Source organism: Tenrec ecaudatus, chromosome 11 (assembly GCF_050624435.1).
Source record: "Tenrec ecaudatus isolate mTenEca1 chromosome 11, mTenEca1.hap1, whole genome shotgun sequence".
Taxonomy (NCBI): Eukaryota; Metazoa; Chordata; class Mammalia; order Afrosoricida; family Tenrecidae; genus Tenrec; species Tenrec ecaudatus.
In genome coordinates, this window is record NC_134540.1 from 26,380,051 (window position 1) to 26,398,396 (window position 18,346).

The following is an 18,346-nucleotide window of genomic DNA, read 5'->3' on the forward strand; positions in this document are numbered from 1 at the left end:
TACTGCAGATTTTCACAATAATATTCCAAAATTTCTAAATAAATTATTTGGGGACAGAGCAGAAAAGATAGTGCTTTTTGTCTGACAGCCTTCCAGATATTTGGGGCAACAGGGTATACGAGAGAGGAGTAATGGGGGCTCCCTCTTTCACTCCCCCTCAATGTCAAGCTAACTTATGCCTTTACAACGCACCTTCTCTGAAATGAGCAACATAGAAAACAAGCTCATAAATATGAAAACCCATATACCTCGATATATTTGTGTTTATTTCCAGAGCTGAAAATATCATAATCCTTTACATGAATAATTATCTATACTTTTATTTATGGTATTAAATAAGGAAAACCAAGTTAAGGGGACTAGCAACATCCTATCATGCTTGGAAACCTTCACAATAAAAGTTTCTTTTTCACTTTAATTATTGGAGAATATCTAGCAATACCTTGACAAAAATGTGAAAATGTGTCTCCTATCTTTAGAAATTTATGTCTCATTAGGTCATAACTATTTTAGGGCAGACACATATCTAATTGATATAAAAATTTAATTGTATAAAAAAGAGATGAATTACCAAACTATTACACAATTCATAATTATTTTTCTAATTTTAGTTTTGGATAATAAATCTGCTTGACCTTAGTATATGCAGATATATTGAGATTAGCACAGTTTAGCCTAATTTAAGCTTCAAAAGAAATGAACAATGCTTTGAAACAATCGGTAAGAATGAGCAATATTATTACCATGTTTGGCGGAAGGGGTTAACCATCTGACTACTAGTCAAAAGGTGGGTCATTTAATTCCACCCAGAAGAGATCCGATGGTCTGTAGCTGATCACATGGTCATAGCTAAGATTGAACATCACGTTCTGTAAAATCCCTCCCATCTTCCTCTGCCCTTCAGTTAGCCTCTATGTTGGTTGTGGTTCATTGCTTCATAGGGTCACCTAAGCATTCACTTCTGCATCTGACCATTCATTGTTGCTGTTAGTCACAGGGACCCTAGGTCCACCAGAGCGAACTCCGCACTGTTCTGCACTATCTTTGGAATTGTTGCTGTGCTTGAGTCATTTCATCTTTCTGAGGATCATCTTTATTTGTCAAGCATGATGTCCTTTTCTAGGGACTGTTATCTCCTAATAACATGTCCAAAGTATGGGAGATGGATTCTCACCATTTGCATGTCTAAAGAACATCCCGGCAGTATTTCCCCTGAGACAGTGAAGTTTGCTCTTGTGTTTGTATTGTTGTTCGGTGTCATTGAGTAGGCCCCCACCAGAGCGACCCTGTGAACAACCAAAAGAAACACTGCACGGTCCCGTGCCACACGCACAGTTGTTCCTGTGTCTGAGCCCAATGATGCAGCCACCATGTCAATCCATCTCATCAAGGGTCTTCCTCTTTTTCTCTGCCCCTCCACTTTAGCATACCTGAAGTCCTTCTCCAATGTTTGCCTCATCTGGAAATATGTCCAAAGTATGTAAGACAAAAGTCTTGCCGTTCTTGCCTCTAAGGAGCACTCTGGCCTTACCTCTTTGAACACAGGACACTTTGTCCTTTTAGAAGTTCATGGCACTTTCAATATTCATCTCTAACACCACAATTCAAATGCATCCGTCGTTCTACAGCAGTAGTTCCAACCATCCTCATGCCGTGACCCTCAAACACCTTTCCTCCTGCTGTGGTGACCACCACCCCCTCCCCAACCGTAAAATTATTCTCACTGCTACTTTAAAACTGTCATTTCCTTACTGTTATCATTCAGATGACTCCTGTGAAGGGGTCGTCCACCCCCAAAGGGGTCACAACCCACAGGTTGAGAACCTCTGTTCTACAGTTTTCTTCCTTTCATATGCAAGTTTTTCACATGCATATGATGCAATGGAGAATACCATGGCTTGGGGAAGAGGCACCTTCCCCCTCAAAGGAAACTTCTTGCTCTTCTATAAAGAGGTCTAATGAAGCAAATTTAACTAATTCAATTTATCTTTTGATCTTTTGGCTGCTGCTTTCACAAGCGTTGATTGTGGATTCAAGTAAGACAAGAAGATCTTTGACAACTTCAAACCTTTCTCCATTTATTATGATGTTATCTATTGATCCAATGATAAGCATTTTGGTCTTCCTTACATTGAGTCGTGATCCATACTGAAGGTTACAATTTTTGCTTATCGTCAGCAAGTGCTTCGATTCCTCCTCACTTTCAGCAAGCACGATTGTGTCATCTGTGTCCCAAAAGCCTGGAGACAAGCCTCCTTCCAATCCCGATGCCACACTCTTTCTCATGCGACCCAGCTTCTCTTAGGATTTGCTCAGCATATAGATTGAACAAGGATGGTGAGAGGATAAAACCACACACACACTTCCTGATTTTAGACTCTTCACTATTACCTTCTTCTGGTCATACAACTGCCTCTGGATCCATTGACAATTTGCCCATGAACACAATGGAATATTCCTGAATTCCCATTATGGAACATTATTCACAGTCTTTGTATGGCACACAAAAGAGAATGTCTTCCAGGGTTGTCATGAAATTCAAGTAAACGTGTTCCTGTTATTTTCTGTTTTGATACAATAGCCATATAACATCCGCAATATCCCTTGATCCCAGTCCTCCCTGGTTCCGGCCTGAACTTCCGGCACTTCCCTGTCTGTGTACTGCTGCAATCATGGTTGGGGGATCTTACAGAAAATGTGACTTGTGTGCGATGTCAATCATATTATTCTATAGTTTGAGCACTTTGCTGCGTCACTGTTCTTTGGAATGGGCACAGATATGGGTCTCTTCCATTAAGTTAACCAAGAGCTACCTTCCAAACTTCCTGGCATAGAGGAGAGTGCTTCTTTTGCTTCTTCAGCTTGCTGAAACCTTTCAATGGGAATTCTGTCAGTTCCTGGATCCTTGGTCTTGGCTAATGCATTCAGTGCAGTTTAAACTTCTTCCTTCAACACCATTGGTTCTTGCTACCTCTTGAAATGGTGGAGGTCGACTAGTTCTATGGGGTACAGTGACTCTATTATTTCCATCTGCTCTTGATGCTATCTGCAGCATGCAATATTTACCTATAGAATCTTTCAACATTCTGTTCAAGGTTTGAATTTTTTTCATGAGTTCTTTTATGCTGAGTGGGTTCTTTCCTCTTGGTTTTTAATTCTAGGTCTTTGCACATTCTCCTCTTTGACTTTATTCTTTCTTCTATTTTCTTTAGCTACTCTATGGTTAATAGCAACTTTTCAAGTCTCTTTTGACATCCACTTTGACCTTTTCTTTTTGTCCTCTCTTCTTAATGAACTTTTGCATTCTTTATGAATGATATTCTTGATGACCTCCCACAGTTCATCAAGTCATCTCTCATTAGTGTTCAACACATGAAATCTGTTCTTGAGATGTCCTAGACATTCAGGTGGGATAGATTCAAAGTCATAATTTTGCTCCTGTGGACTTCTTTTTAATTATTTTTAGCTTTATCCTGAACTTACACATGAGCAATTGATGGTCTATTCCACAGTCTGTCCTGGCCTGGTTTTAGCTACTAAGATTGAATTTCTCTATCATATCTTCCCACAGATATAGTAAATTTGACTTCTTTGTATTTCATCTGGGTAAGTGCATGTCTCTACTTGCCTGTTGTGTTGTTGAAAAAGGATATTTTCTATGAATAGTTAGTTGATTTTGCAAATTGTTCCATGTGATCTCCAGCTTCATTTCTATTGCCAAGCCATATTTTCCAACTACTGTTCCCTCCTCTTTGTTTCTAACTTTAACCAATAATTATAAATTCATCTTAATTGCATGTTTGATCACTTTCCCAATGAAGTCCTTGGTAGATGTGTTCAATATCTTCATCACTAGCTTTTGGTGTTGATACATAAAGCGGAATAATAGTTGTATTGACTGGATTTCCCTGAAGAAAGATAGATATAGTCTGATCACAGATAGCATCTGACAACATTTTAGTTCTTTGAACAGTTTCAGGAATTGCATAATTCATTCGTAATAGCTACTAAGAATTTGGGGCATAACCCAAAGCTGAAATGAATAAGAGCATGTAATCCTCGGGCTGTTTGAACTCTTTCCCCTTTACAGTCTCTGTTTGTTTACTGGAGTAATAATTTCAAGAGAATAGAAATGAAGCATTTAATTAAAAGTATTACAAGTTTTCTGAAATGAATTAATAAATACTTATGGACAGAATGAACAGTACTACTGGCGCTTAGAATATGATTTTGCACAGACAGTGTTAAAAAAAAGAACAAATAAATTAAATTTGTAATTTCCATTGCAAATCATTGTCTCTCATGTTAGAGAGAACTTTGATTACAAGTGCCACTTTAATAACTGGTTTGCCAAGTTTAACAAAAAATTAGGTATTGTTTCTGCTGAAACTGACTCAGTCCCGTGACTGTAACCCATGTGGCAGATTACAACCATCAATCTTCATCAGCAAGTGCTTCAAGTGCTCCTTATTTTTATCAATCAAGCCTGTGCCATTTGTCTACAGAGACTGGTTAATGAGCCTTCTTCCAAACCTGATGCCTCATTTTCCTTCATACAATCCAACTTCTCTGACAAATTCCTGCCATCCCAATTCAATAAATATGGTGAGAGGATTCAACCCCATCATACACTGTTCCTGATTTTAAACCTTTATTCCTTTTTTCTATTTGTACAACTGCCTCTTGGTACTTTTAATTGCCTCATATGCATATGAACATTGGGCATTTAAATAGGAAAACTGAGGAGAATTGATGCATTTAATTATAGTGCTGGTGAATGATATTTAGACACCATGGACTACCGAAAGGATGAACAACTCTACCTTGGAAGAAATGCAGCCAGAATGCTCTCAGAAATGAGCAGGAAGGAATTTTGCCTCCGGTATTTTGGGCAAGTTATCAGGAGCAACCAGACCCTTCAGAGGGGCATCGTCCTTGGTAGAGCAGAAGGGCAGAGAAAATAGGGGAGACACTTAATGAGATGGATTGTCACAATGCTTGCAGCAATGAGTTCACAGATAAAAACAATAGTGAGTACGGTGAAGGGCCAAGCATTGTTTTGCTGTGTTGTGCACAGCGTCTCTATGTATTAGTATTGACTTGACTGTACCTAACAACTACACACACACACACACAGACTTTATTTTTTAATTTTGATATTGAAAAGCCATTCAAATAGAAAATTTTAGAGGCAAACACATAATACATGATATATCAACCAAAAATTCAAACCATTTTTCCTGAGCTTATTCTAACAGTGGCACGACATATTGTTGCTGATGTAAGTTGTTCCGGGAGCAGTCTCTCCATAGAACCTTGACGGGTTTGAATTACAGACTCTGTTAGCAGTCTAACACTTACTCATGAGTGCTCCATCAGTGCCTGATACTGTTTGTTTAGGGTTTATACCCAATTATGTACATAATTAGGCATCTATACCAAAATATGCATATAAAATCTATCTATATTTATGTGTAACTATACAACATAGGGAATGATGGAAGAACACTAACAGACAAATAATAGATATTCCTTGGGTCAGGAAATTTAATTTTGAGGGAAAAAATACTTGGATGTTCTGAACTTTGCCATTAAAATTAGTAGGCATAGAAAGATCAAAACACAAAGATATTCTCTATCTTCCTAGAATGTGTATGATTAGGAATGTGTGGACTAACTACAACTAACATTAGAAGTGCTATGGTTATTACACATATCTTTATTTTAAAAGAAAACGAGTAATATGATTGTCAGATGGCAGGTCTACATTTTCAGCCTAAGAATGGTTACAAAGAATGATGGGGCCGGGACACATAGGCAGTGGTAGCCTCTAGGAGGGAACACACAGACACACACACACACACACACACACACACACACACACACACACACACACGGACTTCCCGCAGAGACTTGCAATTTCTTCTGAGATAACAGTTAATTGAGTCATCCATTTAATTATTTTTCTCTCTTCCATTTACTGTAGCCCTAACATGCCAAAGACCTGCCTCAGAGCTTGTCCACTTGCTTCCTTCTGCCTAGATGACTACTGCCCTGGTAACGGCAGGGCTTCCTTTGCTGCCGGCCCCCACTCTAAGCAGGCTGCTGCCCCAATGCCACCTTCTCGGATAGACATTCTCTAAACATGTCATCTAAAACACTGGTCACGGCTCACTCACATTCTTTTAGTGCTTTACTTGCTTTATTTTCTACACAGTAATTAAATCCTGACAATTATTGTTACGTATTCATGTGTTTGCCCATCTTTTCCCTCTAGGATGCATGCTCTACGTAAACAGCTGGAACCGTGTTTGGTACTAGTATGGAACAGGAAACATTGATTATGTAATGTCTTGGAAAAGGAAAAATGTGACTTCCCACCAACGTTTCTTTGGAAATGACAGTTACTTGTTAACTTACAAAGGAAGAAAATAATACCGGAAAATAACACATTCTACCTGCTTTAAATTACAAAGAAAGAACGTGAAAAATGTGACATATTAAATTCAATAATATATTATGTATATGCGATTAAACATTGGGCCTCTAAATTGATTGCTTATAAACTAAATTAACAAAACACAACTGCTCCTGTTTGTAGTTCATTAAAAAATATTTTCAAAAAAACTCCTCTTGCATTCAACATGCTCTGAAATATCATTTCTGTGATTGAACTACGCATTGTAAATAGTAGCAAATTTACATATCTGTCCTACATGTTGCTGTTGTTGCTAAGTGTCATCACGTTGGTTCCAACTCTAACAAACTTGGATAGACCGGAAGCGAATACCCTGCCCTAAGCTTTCCTAACAATTGTTCTTATGTTTTATCGCTTTGTTGGTTGAGGAAAGAGTACTTTGAAGTTTTGATCTATGCCCTTAAAATTAGAAGTAGAAGCAGCCACTGTGTCAGTCTATCTCATTGAGGGTCTTCCTGTTTTTCAATGCCGCTCCACTTTACCAAGCTTGATGTCCTTCTCCAGAGACTAGTCTCTCCCACCAAAGTACTTGTGAGATGAGGACTGGCCATCCTTGCCGCTAAGGAGCATTCTGGCTGTACTTCTGCCAAGAGAAACTTGTTTTTCCTTTTGGCACTCCATGGTACTTTCGATATTTTTGTCAACACCACACTTAAATGCATCTATGTATCTATATAAATAACTTTATGCATCTCACAAAGTAATATACTTTGTGATAACTGAGTCAAAAATTATGTTGATTTTTTTCACTTAATTTACAAATAACCCCTTTATCCCTAGATCTCTCTTCTTGATGCGTGTGTTAGATTATATAATAACAAATTGTTACTGTTTTAACATATTCGGAATCTTTTCTGTACCTACACTGATAGCCACTTGCTTCCTTCTAAGAACAATATGATTTTATCTATCAAGTGGTATCTTCAGTGGTCTCTTAAAATTCAAACGAGTGACAGTGCTTTTACATCTGGCCACTGCTTTCTGAAGATGATTCTTTATGACTGTGACTCTGTAAAGGAAATATGAATGATGGCTATCTCTGGTAGTGATTGTAGGACTATTTGACAAAGGAATATTTTAGAGTGATGAAGTTTATCTCTATACTGTTCTGGGTGGTTGTCATATGAATTAATAAATACACTAGTCCAAACTCATCAATTTAAGACTTAAAAAATCCATTCATTTCTTGTATGTAAATTATAAAAGAATTTTTAAGCAAATAAAATACATTTTAAAATGCAAAACGAAACCATGTGATGACTTAACATTAAAAATTGATAATCATTTCCATCATGAGTGGAACTCTAAATATTCTTCACAGTCACTGTCAATGCTATACTGGTATCTATAGTCACTTACGCAGGTGACTGTGGTGGCTACCCAGGTATTGTGATATCATAAATCTCACCTCATTTCACTATCAATCAATGCAATATTTAAATTTTTTATCAAAGAACCTCCTAACAAGCTGTTTAACTCAACTTCAAAAGGTCCTATTTTTCTTGATAATTTATGGATATGTGTGCAGTTTATAATAATTACATGACTAAGAATTTTTATCTCCAGAACCTCATAAAATCTATTTCATAATTTACCTAATAAAATAGTAGCACATTCATCCTGAATCATCTTAATTTAGAGATAAAATGTAGAACAAGTAAATGAATATTTGCTGAGTACATTGTTATAAGATAATACAAGTTAATGTATTCCTTCTCAAAATCTGTGAGGTATTATAAATTCTGTTTTACAGATTTAAAAAACAAAGTCTCTCAAAGGTTTTGAAATTACTTCAAGTTCACACTGTTAATAAATGGCAGGGATGAAATTTAAATCCAGCTCTTTCTCCCCTTTGTCATTTTAATAATTTGGTAGATCTTGATAATATTTCTTTCATTTAGTCAAGATTAAAGACTAATCATTATATCTCTCTTCCTGGGGCATCTTCTTACTCTCTTTATTACTTTACTTTTTTCATATTAGACACCATCAAATTCTATTATTTTACTATATATTATTTTAGAAAACTTACAAAACATACATACCATTTTTATAAGGATTTCTAAAAAAATGTTTCATTGTTATCATAGCAAACATTGAGAATAATGTCATGTTTCACTTATAGAATTTCAATTAATGTCCAAGCATTTCCACTTGCTTTATTTACACTTTCTTGTCTCAGCTAATCTTGAGGCAGATTCCTAAGAAAGAGAGAAAATAATAGATGACATTAAATGATTTGTTATGTAAACTTTCAAGAATTGGTGGGGATTTACACTCCTATTTCAACCCAAACTGCAGAACTCATTCTCTGCCATTCAACCATAGATTAAGATGGACGAATAGTTCATTAAATGTATAATGTCAGATGAGAAAAAATGCAATAAAATTAATTAAGCTTCAGGACATTTTGGAGTAGGCTATTGCATGAGAAAATGTTCAAGGTTCTTCAAAGACATTGTCTAGAAAACCTGTTCTGTAAGACATGGAATAAATGGTCTCCTGCTCTGGAGAGTTTGTTTTTGGTATCTGTTATATTTTAGGGGGGAGTGACTTTTTATTATGAATATGTTCCCTCATTTTTGTAAGAAGAAGAGTGGTACTAGCAAACAATTTTTATAAATTTAACAAGTAAATTCTAATTCCTAAAATAAACCCAAACGGTACCTCTGCATGAAAGAAAGCATTAAAATCATCCAGTTCTTATTGCCCACCCCCATGACTGAATGTATTTTAGGGTCCTTATTGAATCTCTCTGTTAGAGAAAAAAGTCCTCAATTATTTCTTTTCAATTTCATGTTCCTATGAACCAATTTATGCAGGAAATAAAATGAGATGGAACAACTACAAACACCCATTAATATTTGGAACTTAGATGTCCACTTGCCTATACATGGGCTTTGGGTCCCCAATCCGCACTCCTCCTCATTGACAATGATATGATTTTTTGTTCTTTGTTGCCTGATACCTCATCCTTCCAACACCTCGTGATCACACAGGCTGGTTCTGCTTCATAACAACAGAATGAAACACTGCTCACAATTGTCATGTTTGAGCCTTGTTTGCAACCATTGTATCAACTCATTCTGTTGAGGGTTGTGTGGCTGCTAGTATTGAGCCTCTCCATCATTTCATCCAGTAGATGTCAATTTGATTCCTGTGGACTCCCTCTGGAAGGGTGCAAGGGTGCAGTTACCACCATTCAGGTTCATTTATGTTATTGATAAAAAGTGTTTGCAGCAAAGAAGTTATTGGCTTTGCAAAATTCTACCATGTGATATCCAGCTATGCTTATTTTTGATCAATTTTAGACTGAAGAAGTTGATCCAGTTCTTCAATTTCTTCATCACTAGCTTTAGTGATTGGTTTGTAAATTGGAATAAAAGTTTTAACTTGAGTGTCCTTCTAGCCTTTCTGTCATGGAGTCAAGTCTGACTCATAGCAACTCTGTAAGACAAAGTAGAGTTGTTTACAGGAGTAGAAAGTCTCATCTTTCTTCCAAGGAGTGGTTGGTGGTTTTGAACTATTGATCTTGTGATTAGCAGTCAAATTAGGTGTGTAGTATCATTCTACCAGACAGCATTGTACTTCAAGATGGATCTAAACTAGTTCTTCTGACAACGAATGCAGCACCAGTCTTCTGTAAATAGTCGTTCCTGTTATAATGAAACATATGATTGTCTGATTCAAAATGGCCAGCCTGGCCTATTTCAGTACATTAATTCCTAGGATATTGATCTTTATTTGTTCCATTTTATTTTTAAAGACTTCTAGTTTGTGTAAATCCATGCTTCCTATACTCCACATTCCAATTTTTTTATAATCATTTTATTGGGGCTTGTACAACTCTTAGTTCAGAAACAATAAAGCCCACGTGGAAGAAGCATACCAGCCTGTGTGATCATGAGGTGTTGAAGGGATGAGGTATCAGGCATCAAATAACAAAAAATCATATCATTGTGAATGAGGGGGAATGCAGATTGGGGATCCAAAGCCCATCTATAGTCAAGTGAACATCCACATTCCAATTATTAATGGGTGTTTGTAGCTGTTCCTTCTCGTTATATTTTATACCCCTTGAGCAACTGAGAGTCATGAAAGCTTTATCCCAGCCACATCATCATAGTCACCCCTCCGTTAGAGGGTGACTCCTCCTCAGTTGCATTTTGGGTTTTCCAATCTGAGTAGCTCATCTTCCGGCACTGTTGTATGACTATGTGTCAGTGTCTAGTACCTTAGACATGGACCACTTTTTCCTCTTCATACTCTTTCTCAATCTGGAAAATGTGCCTGAACTTCCTCCTCTCTGGTGAGCCTGCTACTGAGTAGAACTTCTCTTAAAGCTTCTTTTCAAACTGTGAACAGTGGGCACATCAAATGGTTATCCAAGAGCTGAAAAAGTTATATAAGTATTATAGCAGTTATCCAAGTTAGTTAAATATCTTACAATATGGGTAGCCATAATTTCTAAAACATTTGTTTTGTTTTCTATGTCTCATAGCACAAAGTGTCCCTGTTGCTTTCACTACACAGGACTGAGCCTATAGGCAACTCTCATTACTAATATATTGATTTATTTAAATATGCAATGATTTAATTAGTTATGCATTTTCCCCCCTTTTTTGAGTGTCAGAAATATAAGGGCCTAGTTAGTAATATTAAAAGATAAATATAAAATTTTAAGCTACACATCAGAAATAACGAGTCGTTTGGGTAGCCGCTTCGGTTGGACTGAAGAGTCAATCTGGAAAGCTAAAGCTATTTTAGCCCAAAATATAATTTTTCCATGTCTACAACATTTATGCAGATCACATAGTGTGTGAGCGCACCCTTATCAAACTTTGTTTCTTTAGCACCAATTAAGCAATGGTATAGAGAGACTGGAAGCCCCTTTACTACAGGCGGGACTAGAAAATAGTGCAACCTCCATGGAAAATGCTATGTTTTTATCTTAAAAATGTTGGAAATAGAATTGCCATAGAGCCCCACCATCCCCTAACTCAGTACATTTTATAGAGAAAAAGGCCATGACACAAGTAGGCATTCATATGCATGGCCTTGTGCATTATAGCATTGTTTACAAAAGTATTATAGCATTGTTTACAAGTAGGCATTCTTATGCATGACCTTATGCACTATAGCACTGTTTACAAAAGCAGCAGGAAGCATACAGGCTACACACCCACCGAAGGAAGGGTAGACACACTGTAGGCCAGATCCGGGGAACACCACACCGTGAAGCAGTGATGAGCCTGTGCTCCTGTGCAGCATGCATACAGCTGGAGCACATCACCCTGAGTGAAATCAGTCAATGACAAAAGGACTGATATTATCTGAGATCACTACTGTAAAAAGTCAAGGAAGGATTTTCACTAAAGGAAATTTTCTTTAACAGTTATCAGGGTTGGAAGAGGAAGGGAGAGTGCATTCTGAGACAAAAAGATATCGATGCATATTATCTTGGGTGAAGGGAAATACTATTTACAAAAGAGGCCAGCAAAAAATGCTGGAGGCCGAGCTAGAAGAATGCAGGAGCTAAAGACAACCAAGCTCAGTTCTACTGTACACACACCTTCAATAATGGTGATCCATGGATAGATAGATGCATGCATACACAGAGACTGAGTGGGCATGGAAGGGAGAGTATGACTATACCCACACATATGTATAGTTTGACAGAGGATATCTATACAAGTGTATTTATCTTTGCTTTGATTATATCTGTGAGCACAGTGGTGCACATTGAAGAAAGGTTATACATATTTAGACATACGCAAATATCTTGAGGAAATGAGTTCCAGCGTCTCTGAGGACACAATGATTAATTGGCCTAAACATTGTTCAAAAAGATGGTATTCTACATCTGCCAATGGGGAGTAGCGAGTGGGTTCTTTGAGAGAATAGCTCAGATGCACCTATTAGTCTCTCTCTGTTTGCCTGAAAGAGCGGTGAAGGCACACGAAAACAATTAGTCCAATGAGCTGATGGGTCACATGATCATAACATGAACAGTGCTAATGACTCTAAGATCTGTTTTAGGCTACAATGAGACCTCAAATCTCAAAAATAATTTAAAGAGAATGAGTAGTAAGACATGGTACAAAGACAAAATCACATCATCCAGAGGGGGAAGAAAATTCACATGAGGTAATAATGACATGCAAGGATTTGCTGAGTTACAGAACTTTAGAAAGAAAATGGAAGGGCAAAGGAAACCATCCCCAAAGTATGTTTGGTAGCAGATCAAAATATCATAATTACCAAGGCAACAACAGATGCAGGAACAGACTATGATTGGGACACATATATTAGGCGAGACAGAAGCGTTTACCAAGTTGGTCTAGGCCCTTCCAACCAAGCCATTCAGGACATGACTGATAAGGCATGAGCCATGACTATGTGACTCCCAGTATAGTAGTCTCCAACAGAGAGACACCAGACAAGCTCCGAAGGTTGACAGACTGCTTCTCCATGGACTGTTGGGGCGGGCGTGGAGGTCATCCATTTTCTAACACACTCTGCTGGAGTGCAGGACTATTCACATCCTTGGTCAATGGTCAGAAGGGATTCAACAGAGCCTTAGTCTATGTGGAGGCTGCAAATGAATTTTGGCCTTTCACTGTCATTCATACCCTTTTAAAATAGTGTGCTCAGAATTTAAGATCTAATATAGACCATACCAAATAAATGGCGTTGCACTAAGACTACCAATTGATCTGAAAGTGCTCATATTAGAACGTGAGCCTTGAGGCCAGACTGGAGGGGAAATGTGGATCCAAACACTAATCAGTAAAAATGATCAGGCTTATAATTGGATAGAGAGTGACGAACAACTGAGATTAGGGCTTTTTGTTATCCTACATGCCTGGAAATGAACTTAGCCCATCATTCAATTGTCATCCAACCAATAGCAAGTTTATAATGGGAGCAATAACACGTGGGAGGTGTACACCTTAGAATAATCAGCCTAAGATCAAAGGGAAACACATTCACTCAAGTAAAATGTTCAGAAGTGTCAATAAAGAAGGAGGAATGGAAAGAGGAAACAGTGGGAAGAAATGGCATAAGTGAAGGATTTATGAGGATTACAACCAATGAGATGAAACAAAATGTGTATGAATGGTCGAATGGAAAACTGATCTACTCTGTAAACCTTCACCAAATCACAACAAAAACTTAAAAAAATTAAAGCAAATGAAATAATTTTCCTTGAAATATACCTAAAATTCCTATGAAAAATCAGAAGTTTGATGCCATATATGCATTAATTATCTTAAATCATTGAGCAAAGCCAGAAAACAAAATGAGAAAAATATGTTTGGGGAGAAAAAGATGGACAACACCAGGTAATTCTGAACTGATGCTCCCCAGCTTGGAATATGAGCTTGCTCTTTTCCCTATGACCTTGCCACAGTCCTGTGTATTTATACATTTTATTTATTCCCGATTCAAATGTACACTCTCATACACGCTTTATAATCCGCTCACAATGGTCCCTGTTTTCCTTGCTGCTGCCATTTCCTGTTTATTCTCATCATGTCCAACACAGTAATCTTAGTTATGTAACCCTGAGTATCAATCTTATGCTTTAAGTTGCCCAATGAGTGAGTTCTTACTTCATCTTATCTGAAGCACCAGCATTTGCCTGGAAAATCCTTCAAGTGATTTGGTGCCTGCTGCTCCCTAAACTCGCCTCTTATCTTTGCTTACTCTGCTGGAGTCCCTTCCATATGCTAAATGCAGTATGCCTCAAGGCCTTGTTCTGCTCACTCTGCCTGGGGCACTGCCCCAGATACAGAAGCAGCTCCAGCTTTCTCCAGCTTCAGGTCACTGCTGAAGAGCTTCTCTATCAGCTGGACTTGACCCTTCAGTCTCTTTACATATCAGACTCCTCCTCTCAAGAATCTCTATCTTTGATCCTTAATGTATTAGGTATCAACATCTAGATTTAATTTTTTGGCTAAATTTTCTTATCAAAACCTGCCCTTAAGAATGGCCACATCTGTTGGTTTCGTTTTTATAAATAGCCATAGCTCTAGCATGTTGACTATGTTGTGGTGGCGGGTAGGTAACTGTGATTTGATTTTTGAATGATTACACTGTCCCCAAGTGGCAGAGTAGTGCTGTCCACAGGGTTACTGCAGCTGTAATATGCATAGGAGCACACTGCTGAGTCTTTCTACCACAGGAATCGGCTTGAACCTATCCAATTTTTCTGTAAGGATTACAATCAGTAAATATGTCACCAAAATGCCTTACCTTGAATATAATCAGTCCTCAATAAAAAGTGTTGGTTTCTGAGACTCTAACATTTTCAAGCGTAGAAAGCTGTTTCTGACTCCCATGGAGCGCCTGGTGTTTTCCAACTGCCAGCATTGCAATTGGCAGCACAATGCATAACCACTACATTGCCCCCTGGATGGCAGAGGGTTAGTGCATGGATGGAGGAATGGATGAGTGGATAGAAGGATGGGTGGATGCATGAATGGATGGGTAATGGATAGAATGATGGATGGATGGATGGATACACGGAATGACAAGTGCATGGCTGGATAGGTAGCTTATTAATGTTAATATACTTACCAGTTTAAATGTAAATAAAATTGCATTTAAAACCATACTATACCTTCTATTATTTCATTCTTAAATAGAGTACACTGAAGAGATGTTGAATCTCTTATAAGATTTAATACTTTAAAATGTAAATGAGAGTACTGAAGTATTTCATAAACCTCATAGTTTTGTAAGCCTATTTTTTGTAACATCACACACAAGCTTTTGTAGTTTTGTGTTTATATATGTGTTAGCCTGGGTTGACTAGAAAAACAAATTCATAGACACTCATATGTGTATAAGAAAGAGCTTTATATACAAGACTAATTGAATAGTGAGAAAACATCCCAGCCAGTCCAGATCAAGTCCATAAGTCCGTTATTAACCCATATGTATGATACCAATCTATAAATTTCCCTTCAGACTCACACAACACATGCAATGACTCTGAGTTTAGGATCACACAGACCAGTGGGCGGACCCAGTGGCAGTGTAACCATCTCAGTGCTGGTGTGAGTCTCCACGTGGTTCTTCCAGCTCCAGGGCTCTAGCATAGCTCCATGTGTCTTGTCATTAGAAATATGAAGTAGGGAGTGGCTCCCAGGGAGTGAGCTATTTATTTAGTGCCTCCAAATGAGGTCATCAAGCTGCTACTTGATTGACAAGCTAGATTCCACTCCTTTGCAAGTTGGCAGGAGATTATAGAACTGCCACATATATTATGGTTTTTCTTCCTTTTTTTACTATAAAGTGATCTTTCTAAATGTATCATTGTCATTAATATCAAAAGCATTCATTGAGTGTCAATACTATAATATGCACAGTGTTAAGAGAAAAAAATTTTAAATAATGAATAAAACTGAAACCAAACCCACCACAAACAAGTAAGTCTGACTCATAGTGATCCTCTCAGATAGAGTAGAAATATCCTGTAAATTTCTAAACCTGTAAAATTTTACAGAAGTCAACTGCCACATATTTCTCACGTAGAGCACTGGTGGTCTCAAGCAGCCAGCAGGGCGACCCAGGGAACTGTGGAAGGGGCTGTGAACTCATCCTTCAATGAGATACAATGTCTGTCCTCCCAAACCATCTTGCCCTAATAAAACACTGTTCTCCTTGGTGGCATAGGGGTTATGTGTTGGGCTGCTAACTGCAAGATGAGCAGTTCTAAACCACTAGCCATTTCATGGGAGAAAGATGAGGCTTTCTACTCTGATAACGTTTTACAGTCTTTAAAATCCACAAAGGTTCCTCTAGGGAACGTCTCCCCTGCCCTATTAGGTCACTATGAGTCACTCGATGGCACTGAGGGTGTTTGCTTCTTAGATTTTGTTTTTGGGGGAAGTATCAAGGAGAAAAATCATTATTTATGTTTTCACATCATTATTTATTTATACATGTGTATGTATGTATGTATGTATTTACACACAAAATTAGATTGAGAAAACTAGTATAAATTTCTTTATGACAGCAGAGAAGATTCATAGGTTATTAACCACCTCAAAAATCAGAGTCACACAATTTATGAAAGTATACTGAGAACCATTTCCTTTAATGAATGTGTTATTATCTTTTATTTATGCTAATATATTACAGAAGCCAAAAATTTAGAGCAGTGTCTAAGCTAGGTAATAAACTTTCCAGGGACAAGTAGAATTTTGGTTTTTTTTATAGTAGTATGTTTTATAATGTCTGAATACTGAGAGGTTTGTGGAGGAAGTAAAATATTTATCTGGTGCCTAATCAGATAGTATGAAATGGTTATTCTCTTCTTAGTAGCCCTGTATCATTACTTAAGAAGAATCAGTGAGAGGGAAGAGGGTAATGCAAATGTATTACTGGTAGCACTTCAATTCATACATGAAAGAGCTCATTCCAAAAAATACTATGTTTACATCTATCTTGGTGATCAGTGGATGATTGAAGAAACATTCTCCAAGCAATACACTTCTCTAAGTCTAAGGAAATTGAAGGACGGTCACATCTGATCTCCACTAGCTACATCAGGCGGAAGAAGAACTCAACTCCACTTTTGCCCAAGGATTATGGCTAAGAGGTGGAGGTAAGGCATATCCCACCTCGCATTCTTCTTTGCCTGTTCTGACACCAGTGGTCCCTCTCACAGCATCCCACTTATCTGTTGGGTTACATAATTCATGGTAATGGTCATACAGCTCACAGACAACTCAGGATGGGTTGTTAAAAATGGAAACAAATATGTTGGAAAGTGGATAGGATATAGTTCTTTTGTCCACAGTGCCTCTTCTCAAAAATGCTGGCAGACATATTTGTGGTTCTTAGTCACATGCTCTCTTGGCCTCTGCCCTGCTTATGAAAGTGTTTCAAATAGCTTCAGTGGTGGCAACTATCTAAAGAACCCTCCGTGCCCAAAAGCACTGTGACAGTTCTATAATCTGTTGTCAATTTGACAGGATTAAGAGTGAAGGGGTGGAGTCTAGCCTATCAATTAAGTCATAGCTTGATGACCTCATTTGGAGGGGCTAAGGAGATAAATAGCTCACTGGAGGCAGCACGCAGTTTCAGTCCCTGCGAGACATTCTCGTTGATGAGCCACATGGAGACAGGCTGATGGCAGCCAGAGCTCTGGAACTGGAGAAGTCACAGGGAGAGCCCTGCAAGGACTGAGATGCTCACACCACCACTGGATCCACAAGACTTTCCACCCACTGGCCTGTGATCGGCCTGCATTCGGCATCATTGCATGTGTTTTGTGAGTCTGAAGAGGAATTTATAGATTGGTATTGGACATATAGGCTAATATTGGCTTTATGGACTTGATCTAGATGGGGCTGGGATGTTTTCTCAATATTCAATTGCTCTTGTATATGAAGCTCTTTCTTATACACATATGAGTGTCCATAAATTTGTTTCTCTAGTCAACCCAGACTAACACAGGCATTAAGCTTTAATCATTCCATGGCTGGAAAGCATACATCTTTTTCTAAGGGTCTCAACCAAAGGTCATGAAACTGCAGCTCGAGAGGCCTATGTGGCTCTTTCAGTATGTATAGGTATGGACACGTGACTCTGAAGTGAAAAGGAAAAGGAAAATTTCACAGTTCCATTTATTAAAATTCTAAAGGATGTTATCTTTAATCATTAAAAACTTTTGAGACCGACAGGATTGACGCTTCCATGTCATGTGGTCTAGTCTCAGTTTCTGTTCTGCCTCATGGTCTCAGGGCTGCGATCTCTGGTGCCCCTGCTGCCTCTACTTCAAACAGGGGGATCTGGTTTCGCTGCCACCTCGAGCAGAGGTTTCACATGTGCTCAGCTAGGAGCTCTTCTCTC